General features: G+C 40.7%; 1 protein-coding gene across 1 annotated transcript in view; it reads left to right on the top strand.

The window, feature by feature from the left end:
• Positions 1-8,084, top strand: part of dusp3a (dual specificity phosphatase 3a) — a 39,752-nt gene extending 31,668 nt beyond the window's left edge. The window contains exon 5 of the transcript XR_013289269.1: positions 8,067-8,084. The gene's annotated coding sequence lies outside the window, so the exon portion shown is untranslated. The remainder of the gene's footprint in view (positions 1-8,066) is intronic.
• The last annotated feature ends 4,504 nt before the right edge of the window (positions 8,085-12,588 follow it).

Below are 12,588 nucleotides of genomic sequence, written 5' to 3'. Positions count from 1 at the left end.
TCTTCACATCATCCGGCAAATTTCGGAGATACTTAGTTATTATTACTACGCCCATTTCTACAGTGCAGTTAGCTAGCTAGCTAGCTAGCTACTAGCTATACCCACACCCCGAAAATAAATCTTCCACGAATGCCGCAATTCACAAAACAGGTTGCTTTTGTTACTTCATTTGCCAACGTGAAGCTACGGAACCAGCTCGTTACCCGTCTGCTGGCTGTTAGCCTGTTAGCTTGCGAGCTAGCTGGTGGCCAAAATGACCCAGTGGGGTATGTTCAACCAGAGGCTATAAGTGGATTTATTGTCACGGCTCAAACATGTAGGGATGTTTAAGTACAAGAAAGTTGCTAGCTAAAGTAGCATCTATTTTTTAGCGCGCTGTGGTTTTACGCATTCCGTGTACAAGCACGCAACGTCTCAGTTCATTTGTCACGGTACTAAAGCCTCATTTTACAGACCTGGCAACTTTTTTACTCATTCAAATTTGTCCACTCTCTCCTCTGTTGTGTGTCAAATTTACAAGACATTTTTATTTTCACTTAACAGTGCAGTAACAAAAATGTTCTGTGGTGATGATCTTCATGGGTCAAAGGGGTTCCGCTGAGCCGAGTAAGCCTCAGTCGCTCAACCGAGTTCACCAAATGCTGCGAGGACGACGGGAGTTTAGGAAGCGTCTGTCAACGGGAGACACGCTTAGTCTGAAGTTCTGCAGGAATTTTCACCTGACGGAACCTGTTGAAAACGCGCCGTTTTCGAGTGAAATCTGTTCAGTGCGGGATTAGAGAAGCACAGTTGTGCGACTGTCTTATCAGTCGACGTGTTTGACCTCGACAGTGTATTGAAGCTTCGGCGTGGCGCGCCTGGATAAGCTTCACGAGTAGCGACACGAGTTTACACAATGTCACTCGGCAGTTCGTCTACAGAGCGGATGTTGACTCGGAAAGAGATCAATCCAACCACACATGCGGAGTCCCTAAAGACGGCTCATAACTCGCTTTTTGAGATACGAGCGGAGTGCCATCTAATAAATGTGCTGGCCTTGCAAAACACTATAAAGTAGAAAATGTTACTCACTATAGCCCTGAAACGAATAGTGAAAATGTAAGACAAATAGTTTAGGATTTTACAAGGTTGTGGGGTGGCCCCTGTAACCTGCCAGAAAATATCAGCCCGTACACAAACGACAGCCAAATCCCATCTCAACATTCAGAAGCAAAACAAAAGCAATCAGTTGTAAGAAGACCGTTTTTAAAGCAGTGGGTAACATTCATGTGAAATTTTCACAATTTGGACTTTGACGCGGAGCAGAAAGTGGAGGAGAAACCATTATTGCGTGTATAAACAAAAACAAATAAATATTCACCAGTGTTACAAAGGGAAATGTTACTTTTTTGATTGTAGGTAGTTCATTTGCAAATTTAGAAAAGCTCTACGTCGTAGAGCTTTTCTAAATTTGCAAATGAACTACCTACAATATATAAAAAACCTACAATATATAAAATATATATATATATATATTAGTAGCAAATGTCATTTTTACTATATGCTGCGAGCCGTTTAAAAATAGATGGCGGGCCACAAATGGCCCACGGGCCATAGTTTGGACACCACTGCTTTAAGTTTAGCGTACCTCTTGTTTCCGGAATAAATCGCATTGTTCTAATTACTACTTCAATAAGAAAGCGAGGCTAAGGAGATTTTTTTGACAGTTTTTCTTCAATTCTGCTCCACCCGGCTCACGCAACGCCGCTGTCATCAAGTTTCATTAGGGGATTTTGGGCATTAAGGTGCTGCGCCCATCCGAGGACGCACCTCCGAAAAGTCAACTTTTGCTAAAAAGGTCTTGACAGTTAGGCCTTCCCCAGGGAAAATTTCTGGTTGTGCTCCCACCCTTTTTGCCTTGCGTCACAAGGCTAAGTGGCTAAACGTTAGCATTTAATCCAGATGAAAGGTCTCCATTCAAATATTAGGATTCAGGACTGAGCAGTGGTTTCAGCTTGAGTCAATCATGGAATATTTAAAGGGAAGCGGCACGTGTGTGGGCGGCGGTCTGGCTTGTTTTGACAGGCGCGCGTCAGACGCCCGACCAAAACCTCTCTTCCCGTTCTGAATGGCGAGCAAATGATGAGTCAAACGGTTCGTCTCAGTGTCATCAGTGTTAACCGCGATGACGGCGGAGCCAGACAGGCTGCGACTGGCGAACCAGCCCCGCCGTCACCCTGCTCGGCCTAATGCTTCACGACGCCTCTGGCACGTGAAGACATTTTGGAAACTGATGACAACCGCAATTAGCTCGTGTTTGGACTGGAGCATTAATAGAGGCGGTAAAAGTATTCGCACTCTGTACTTAAGTGAAAGTACAAACACTTGATTCAATTGATTCAACTCCAAAAGTAAAAAAGTAAAGACTGAAATGTACTTCAAGGGGGAGTTTACAGTTTTAAAACTGCTAGCAAGATTTCACGTGCGCTGTAAACAAGCTAACATTAGCAGCTACATTGAAGCATGACTTATTTCTGAACAAACACTTGATTCAATTGATTCAACTCCAAAAGTAAAAAAGTAACGACTGAAATGTACTTCAAGGGAGAGTTTACAGTTTTAAAACTGCTAGCAAGATTTTACGTGCGCTGTAAACAAGCTAACATTAGCCACGGCTGCTACATTGAAGCATGACTTATTTCTGAATGAGTGTGACTTATACACTAAATGTTATCAAGTTTGTATAATCCATAGGAATGTATAACTGATTAAAATCCAGAAAGAGGTGATAAAAGTGACCTGTCAAGCAGAAATGTTGCTAATTTCGCGTACATTCAGAATCCTCTGAGGTGCCCGTAGCCTGTCATTCTCTAAAAGGCAGCTTTGATGTTTTTTCTTGCGATCTGTCCAATTCCTTCTTTATAACTTTTGTTTTTTAACCTGAGGTGGATTTTTTTCCCGAATAGTTTCAGTATTAGCTCTTCAAGCCCCAAAATGTCCAAAATATTACATCAACTCAAGATCACTCAGTTCTTTGGATTGCCGCTGACGTTTAACAAGGCCGCTATGGTCATCATCTTACCATAATTAGTTGTGAGCTTGGTCACGGAACGAATTAGTACCACTGCCGATTAATAAGCATAATCTCAAAAATAAGAGTCTTGATCTCGATGTGGAAGGCGTGTAGAGCGCCTCTCGAAACAACAAACCCCGAAGGCGTCGCGGCCGCCAGCGCAGACATCCTGGTGCCTTTGCGCTTGTTTGTATATTTGTCGCGGCGTTTTCCTCTTTCCCACTTGATAATATTTCTCGTTCCCATGAGCACGTCGGCTCTCGGGCCCACATGGAAACTGTTTGAGTTTTAGATCCTAACCCGCCTTTGGACGAGGATTCGACGCAATCAGCTCCAAAGATTGCCTCCCATCCTTGTGGCTGAGGCTGCATGACCCGGGAGATATCTCCTCCATCTCCACAGCTTAGGAGATCACAATTACTCCCGCAACTCCCCCCACAAACCTTAAACGCCCTGTCCCGGTGTTGACCCCGCCCGCAATGATGCGCCGCGATATTTCCACATGTCATTAAGCTGTCGTTCCACCAGACTGGGAGAATTGAGTGCTTGGAGGAGGAGGAAGAGCATGTTCACGAAAACATCATTTTTTTTGGGGGGGGGGGGGGGGGGGGGATTCATACTGCTGTCTGCACAAGAAGGCGGCTGGAAGCTGTTTTTATTTTTATTTAATTTATATTTGGGTCCTCCAATGGGGTCTCCAAATTCCCCAATAAACTACATCATGGTATTGATGTATTTTTTGTAAATTAATTAACTTACTTTTTACAAAATTGTTTCCATATATGAGTCAGCAGCCAGAACAAAAAACATGTGTACATGTGGGTAAAATAGCTTAAATGTTTTAGTTATGTACGGAAGAGGATTAGGGCCAGTGAAGAGGGAAGAAGAATTTGGGCCAAGATTCTCAGTTTATTCTCAGAATTCTGACTTTAAAGTGAGAATTCTGTGATTAAAGTCAGAATTCAGAATTCTTCTTAAAGTCAGAATTCTTTTTAAAGTCAGAATTCTGAGAATAAACTTTAAAGTGAGTCATAGTCATAATTCTCACTTTGTGATGTAGAGCTATGAATTGTGTGTGTGTGTGTGTGTGTGTGTGTGTGTGTGTGGGGGGGGGGGGGGGGTCAAAAAGTCAGAATTCTTAGAATAAAGTCAGAATACTCACTTTAAAGTTAGAATTCTGAGAATAAAGTGAGGATTCTGATTTTAAAGTCAGAATTCTGAGAATAAAGTGAGAATCTTGCCAACTTTTTTTTTTTCTGGCCCTAACACTGCAAAAAAAAAAAAAACACCTTAAAAAAAAACACCTTAAAAAAAACCATACAGCTTTTTATTCTTACAAATAACACAGGTGTCTCCTACATTTATGGTCCCAAAAAATTGTTTAAAAGTCAAAAAATTTTCTTTCAAAATCCACCCACTTTTATTCATCTCAAAGGGCGGCCATTTTGATATGATACCGTCCTCTGCTGTCGACTAAAAATGACATCACAGTGCTTAAGGGATCAGGGAACAACCAATAGCAGCTTTGGTCATGTGACATTAAGAAACTGAACACTTACACACTGTGTTGTCATATGGTATAATGTAAAAAAAAAAAAAAAATGGCCGCCCCCTGAGATGGATGAAAACAGGTGGATTTTCCGCTTGATTTCCTCTGAAAGACTTTAAAACTTCTTTATTTGTAAAATTTAGAAAACACCAAGATATTTTTTTGAACCCGGATGACGAAAAGACAGCACAGTAGCATTCATATGATTTAAAATGATTTCATTTGTAAGCTCTGACCCCAACTTCACAGGAAGTCCCCCTCCCCGCCTGCTAACATTAGCGTCTCCTCACCAACAAATTTGATTAAGAGCGCTCGACGCGGGATGAAATACGGCCCGCGGAGCAGCGCGCCAAGTGTCTCCTCGCAAAAAGTGGCGGACGAGGCTCTTTTTACGACGCCATCCGTCATATTTTCGCTGCCACTTGGCAAGCGCGCCAAGCACTTTAAGAAATGGCGGCAATTAAACATAAAAAGCGGAGAGTGGCGGTGTCACCAGTTAATCAGCCCCGTTTTTTGGGTCGCTCCAAAACTGGAAAGTGAGTCGTTTGCTTGAATCTGGACGGTGATCAAACACTCAACAAAAGGATTAGAAACCAAAAAGAAAAGTCACATGCCGCTCCGGTGCTGAAATGTTTAATTCCAGTCATAGGTTCTTATTTGGAGCTTTTTGTGAGTGCACAAGTAGTTCACTTTGTGTCACTTTTTGTGGAGGAGCAAGTGAATTATATTTCCTGTTGACTTTTACGCCTCACGCTCCCTTTTTTTTTTTTTTTTTTTTTGAATAGATGGTTTTCTTGCATGCAATTAAAAGCTTGCCGTGTGTCTGTTTTGGATCATCAGGAACAAAAAGCGGCAATTGTGCGGAATGCCTCCACTCCCATCACACGTGCTTACAGAGGCAAGCTGGAATGTTGCTGCTTCTCGCAGGTGTGATTTTATTTATGATCATGTAAAAAAAAAAAAAAGAAATACACGCATGAAATTCCAACCGTTGGAAATACTTCTGTTGTTTTTCCTTTTATAGTGGGCGGAATTTCTTCATATCTTGATGAACAAAAAATGGTTTTGCAGATGAAGTGAGACAGATTTCGGAATGCCCAGAGAAAAACAAAACACTTTTCTTTTAGAGCTGTCCAGAAAAAAGCATTGCAAATTTTGTGAATAAAATCCGATTTTTTTTTTTTTATCATGTTCGTTATCAATATCATAATCAGACTATGATATTTAAAAAAAAAAATCTTTCTTTTAGTGGTCTTCCTCTTAATATTAATGATTAGGCTAATATTAGCAAATAAACATATTTTGCAGCTCAATTCTTTTCATTGAACTGTGGCATTAAAAAAACAAACAATTAGGAGCTACATAATTTTGGCAAATTAATTTTTATTTTTTTTATCAGAAAAATTCAATGACTTTTTTTTTCTTAATTTGTTTCCCCTTTTCCTCTGCCTCCTCATTATTATAGTTATTATTACGAGTGATGCTCGATACCTACTTTTTTTGACCGCTTCCAGTACGAATATTAACTCTTTGCATACTAACCCATACAGAGTATCGATATCTCTAATACTTTTGATATGTAACGTTTTATGTAACACAATGACGCAGATGATGATTTGCCAATGTGTTGAAATGCCGCAGTTATAGTGCTAATTTATGTTTTTTTTTTTTTTACCTAAAGCATTAGTGGTTGGTATCGGCAGCCTTCACAAGTACCCGATACCATTAGTTATTACTAAATAATATTAACAAATACAATTAATGAATACATGCTTTGGATTGAATAGTGGAATAATTCTTCCAAATGTGTGCTCCTTTTCGTACATTTGTATCAGAAAAACATTTTTTTTTCTACTTAATAATATCATTATTATTCTCAAATAATATTTACAGACTAACACAATTTGAAGATACATGCGTGTTAATTTTTTTTCTGAAAAAGACAACTTCTTCAAAAGCCTGAAAAATAGCTTAGGGCTTAAAGGGTTAATATTATTATCATGAATTTTCACAAATAATACAGTATGACAAGATACAGTACATGCTTTTCATTGGCTCGTGTCAAATTTGCCATCAGCTGCAACATATTTAATACGATGCTTTACATTGGACAGAGTTGATCTATAAATCAAATGACATCATCAGTGCACCTGCTCAGCCGCTGTAGATATATTTTTTCCCGACAAACGGGAATCTTAGCAGTTGATAAATGCCTTCTTTCCGGGCTTTGCAGGCCAGTTTTCTTGATTCACACGCACGCTGATGATTACAAACGACCAGCGACGCACGCTGATAGCCAAAGCAGACCGGATCGGGGATCCTGGGGCTCAAGTCCGCCTCTGGGATTTTGACCTTCAGATTGAACTGTTACAAGTTCAGCCGTGGCATTCAAACGCAGCGCATGTGGCCACGTGTGCGCTCCCATAAATAATTCCCGTGTAGACGGCGGCCTGTTTCAACCATCAGCGGAGGGTCCGGAAGCCTACGTGTTCCCAGCAGTGTGGGAACCTCCCAAAACGTCCTCGTGTACACGTCAACAGGTTTTTCAATTAAAGCTTTTAGTGTGCATCCCGGGAACATTATCCTACTGATTTAGGACAACAACTGCTTCAGATTCGGTTCACTTCTTCTTTGGATTAAATGGTCAGTCAGAGACTTTTGCACCCCTGAAGTCGAGCACAATCTGCTCCGGGAGGCTCTGATTTGTTCTTTTTCCTTTTGTCTTTGTCCAGGGTCAAACTGTCATTGTCATAAAACCTTTATAGACTGTGCAGGCAATATTTTGAGGAATAATGGAATAAGAAGGAGCCCCATGAAATTGTTATTGTACAAAACTTTGACTTTTGGGTAAATGGATGAAATAGATCGATGTTGAGTGATTTGAAGTTTAGCCTCATTCTTGTGATGTCACAATCATATTGAAAACATTGAAAGAAAAGAATATTGCCATTGATACATGAAACAAACTTAGATTATCATTGAAATTTAATATACATTAAATAACTAAGTAGGGCCTACGGGTTTTCACCAAAAACTTGGCTGAAGCACAAGCTAAGCTAAGCTAGCATGATTTGGGGGTCATCACATTTGCATACCACATGATACTTAGCATTCATAGTTTAGTATTTAAGTAGTATTTAATAGTATAGTATTTAATGCTAGCTTAGCTTGACAAGATAATTGTTAAGCTGATATCTAGAGCAGCATGAAACTAACATTCTTAAATCGTACAAGTATAGAATGTTAACATAAGCGTAATGGCTAGGCTAATAGCTAGGATACAAGTGAGTGTGCACGCTTGTGTGACCACATTTACTTCTTTATTTTTACTTCCATTTTCGATTTTTTTATTTTTTTATTGAACAATACACTTAATAGTTTTAAGTGGTGTAATATTTTTTAAATCGCAAAAACCTAGTATTTGAAAAGGAGTGTGTAGATTTTATTTATTTTTTATTCCACAAGACTCGAGGTTGCCCCTCCCTGCCTGGACCACCTCATCGCTAAAGCCCCCACTTCTGTGGTCGCTAGGTGAGATTTTCCGTGTTCCTCCTGAGAGGGTTTAGATGTCACACGTGTCATCAACTAGCCCCAAAAGCAACATGTGTACCCGAGCCAAGGATGAAAGTGAAAGAGGTCGCGGCAGTTTCCTCCGTCGAGCCAGAGACATAATTTGATGCTGACCATCCTCTTCTTCTTTTTTTCTTCTCTTTTATGATCTTTCGTTTGATGTGCTCCAGGATTGTCTTCACTGCCACCATCCGCAGCTGGCGTCAATTTACGGGGGAGACGCGGGCCGTCCGTCAGAGGTGAGCAACGAGACACAGACAGCAGGACATATGGCCGGAAAATTAAATAAGGAAATCTCACATATTTCTTTAGATTTATGATTCTAATTATCCTCTTTGTTTGTAGAAAATGCAAAACATATTCAAAACAATATTTGCTTCTTCTTTTTTTCTCCTGATACCAAACAAGCATCAAAACTTTTTTTCCTCAGCATGTTTTTTTTTTTAGAATTAACTTGCATCGACTTTAAAATATACATACAGTATTGATATCATTACCTTCGTCATCTTAAATTGTGCATATAAAAGACAGACGTACAGATATATTGCACTGGCGGCTCAGCTCCTCTCGTTTCTCAATTCAGCAGTAATTTTAGTCATTCTTTAATCTTCACAGAGGATAAAGAATACACGCCTATAAGTATTGCTATATGGTCTGTCTGCATGCATGGCAGCACTGTGTGTGTTCAGATATCCGTTGCTTAAAGGGTAACAACATCACAGATGCTAATTATTAGCCCGTGTGCTTATGGATTTTTTGTTATTATAGCATTCTAGCATTAAAGTAGCAAACTTTATCCTTAAACATTACTGTTAAAAGCAGTTCCAATAAAATATCGGGGGGGGGGGGTTGAATTGTCATTTTTGTTTAGCAGGGATTGTCGGCATTTGCTAAAAGTAATTAATAAAGTAACTTGTAACCTAACTTATTAGTAATGTAGCTAAGTTACTTTTTAAATAAAGTTACTTTTTAAATAAAGTAATGAGCAAAGTAGCCAAGTTACTTTTAAAATCAAGTAATTAGTAAAGTAGCTAAGTTACTTTTAAAATTGAATAATTAGTGAAGTAGCTAAGTTACTTTTAAAATATAGTAATAAGTAAAGTAGCTAAGTTACTTTTTTTTAACGTAACTGGGAACACTGGTTGCAAGTCAAAATAGCCCCGTAGTCGGTAATGGAGAATATTAAATCGCAAAGATGTGATCGTTTATTCCACTTTAAGCTGGTTTTAAAAGGTCAACATGTGATTGTAATAAAAGAACCTGAGTCTGATCGAGCCGATTGTTTCTCAACAAGCCCTGAGCTTCCAAACAACTATTTTCAGGGCGATTTCATGGCTGGAAGGCAAATTTGTAATAAAAAGAGCGCCAGCGGATTATATCAAGCATGAAGTGTCAAAATAGTCAAGCGAACATAAAAAGTTGACGGATTCCTGCTGATGTTTGCACCGTTCCAAACACGCGTCCTCTGGTGAGCGACAGCACGACGCCGTCCAAGCAGGCCGAAACCGGAGAACGCCAGATGGGAAACTTTGGTATCTTTGTGTTGGACGGGGATGAGGAGCCGAGTGCAATCGGATTCCTGTTGTATCCTCCGAAGTTCGCAACGGGGATGAGACTGACGTTCCCGGCCGCCGTCGTTGCACGTCGCTGCAGGATCCATTAGGAAAAGGCGGACGAGAGGAGGAAGATGGCATATAAGTTTAACGCCATCACGGGAATCGTTCTCCTTGTTGGATGGCTCGTCGAGCTCTTCAGCATCTGTTTTCCAACAAAACTTCTTTTGTAGCCTCCGTCATTGCAAGTTCTGGCACACAAAATATCTGATACAAAGTACAAAACCAAGTATCTTGTCCCTGTCCAGTGTTCTGGAAGCCGCTCTAAAATTGAGCAGATTTCCCCGAGGTGCCTCCATGGATCTTCACTAAAGCCATACGATGTCAAAACATGCGCGAAGGTCATAAAAATGTCTGCCTGATGTTTATGTGACAGCTAAAGCAGGCGTGACATGACATCCAGAACCCAAAGTCCTTCCTGACCACCAGCATCTGTTGCTCTGTTTTCCAACAAAAACTTATTTTGTAGCCTAGCCTAGGAAAAACATATCTTATCCGTATACAGTCTTCTGTACGCTGCTTCAAAACAAGATTCCTTAAGATGCCTCAAAAACATGTGCAAAGGTCATAAAAGCGTCTGCCTAATGTTGATGTTGACAGATAAAGCCGGCGTGACAATATCCACAACCCGTCGGTATCTGTTGCTCTATTTTCCTTTTGTAGCCTCCATCATTACAATCTCTGGCATGCAAAAATATCTGAAAAAAACTGCAAAACCAAGAAACATCTTGTCCCTGTCCTGTCAGTTTGGGAGCTGCTCTAGAAACTGGACACGTTTCCTTAATATGCCTTCGTGAAAGTGACTGACATGTTCTGACATGAAGATAACGGACAAGATTTTAAGATAACACCTCCCAATCCAGTCTGAACAGGTTTCCCTGAGATGCCTCCAACGATCTTTGTTGAAACCATATTGTGTTCAAACCTGGGCTATTTTTCAAAAAAACTTCTTTTGTAGCCTCTTTTGTTACAAGTTATGGCACGAAGATAGGTTTAGGCTTCCCTAAGATGCCTCCATGGATCTTCATTGCTGACCTACTGGGTCATGTTCACAAGCGGATCCACCGCCAGCATCTTTTGCTGTATTTTCCTTTTTTTTTTTTTTTTTCTGGAGAGCTCAGTATTGTTCATTCGGTAATTTTACCGATTTGACATGTCATCATCGTTGCTCTTTTTTTTTTTTTTTGGTATGTGCGTGTGTGTGAGTGTGTGTGTGTGTGTATTCATTAGTTCACCTAAAACCTATTTAAAAAATCCCATACCGTTCACCTAAACTGAACACTTCCAGCCAGAGTCGTGAGGCCGTCGGGAGACCCGAGGAAGGACCAAAGAAAAGAAAGGAAAGTGCTGTATTTTCCAACAAAACTTTTTTGTATCCTCAGTTCTTACAAGATCTGGCACATAAAAATATCTTGCTACAAAGTACAAAAGCGAGTAAGCTATCCCAATCATGTCTTATGGAAGGTCCTCCAAAACTGAACAAGCCATATTGTGTCAAAACCTGGGCTAGTTTTCTACAAAAACTCCTTTTGTAGCCTCTTTTGTTACAAGTTCTGGCACAAAGATATGCGAGTTGTCAACATGCAAGGCATAAAAGCAAGTCAAACCTCCCAATCTAGTCTCCTGGAAGCAGCTCCAGAGCTGATCCGGTTTCCCTAAGATGCCTTCATTGAAGAAAAATATGTCAACACTGATCTCTGAACTCCCCAAAACCCAAAAAACAAAACTCCCTTTGTAGCCTCTATTGTTACATGTTCTGGCACATATCTGTAAAGTTTTCCAAGATACAAAGTACAAAAGCAAGTCACACCCCCCCAATCCAATTTCCTGGAAGCTGCTCCACAACTGAGCAGGTTTCCCCTCCATACCTCCACGGACCGCCACTGAACGATGGAACTCAAAGATGAAAACATCCGGCGATATCCTTGAGCTAATCTAATGTAGCGCAGCCAGCTAACCAGGCGTGACACAACGTCCACAACCCGACTCGTATGAAGACCATAACTCATTCCTGACCGTGACCTCGCTGGGTGTGACGCCATCGCGCACCTGCAGCACCAAGAAGGGGAGGGGCCGGCGTCCCCGTTGAAGCAACATGCGGCAAGGGGCCTCCGAGTGCCCTGTCGGGTCTGATGTATGCGCAGGTTGTCTCCAGGGGTCTGATTAACGTGGTCAGCTGTGCTTGAGGTTTAAGGACTTCATTAGTGTATTATGCGGCGTATATACTTTTATATATGTTATATACGGAGTGTGTTTCAGTAACTCTTCATCCAGAAACGTATGACAGAATAATGTGAAGTGAATGGTCAGCAAAGGTTTTAAGTTCGAACATGGGTTAGGATTTCATTGATTACGTAATGGCAGCCGTTCGAAGGGTTAAATGTATTTCTGTGTTTGTGTGCTGTAAAAGTGATCAAAGCATCCGTTGTCGTATTTCACTTGAATGCCGCTCTTCACATTATCCCATTCATCAAACACGTCGGAAGTCTTTCCCCGTTTTTTTTTTTTTTTTTTTTCCGCCGTGGAAACAAAAACACGCAGATAAACGAGGAAGGACTTTGGATCGGGCCCGCTTGTGTTCTTGGATCGGCATCCAACGTGCAGGGGTTGCCACGGCAACGCGCCATCCATTTTCCATATGCGGCTCAGGGTCACTTAATCCCAGATGAATAGATCCTGGACTGGTCGTCAGTGGATGTCTTTGATGTAGACAGTATTTCTGGTAGGGTTTCAAGCCTGGGTTGGTGTTTCAAACTAAACAAAATCAAAAGCATTCCTCTTGTTTTGAAACCCTTTTTTGAAAC

Source organism: Vanacampus margaritifer, chromosome 18, assembly GCF_051991255.1.
Source record: "Vanacampus margaritifer isolate UIUO_Vmar chromosome 18, RoL_Vmar_1.0, whole genome shotgun sequence".
NCBI classification, from domain to species: Eukaryota; Metazoa; Chordata; class Actinopteri; order Syngnathiformes; family Syngnathidae; genus Vanacampus; species Vanacampus margaritifer.
Note: the sequence above shows the minus strand (reverse complement) of the source record. Positions and strands in the feature narration are given on the sequence as shown.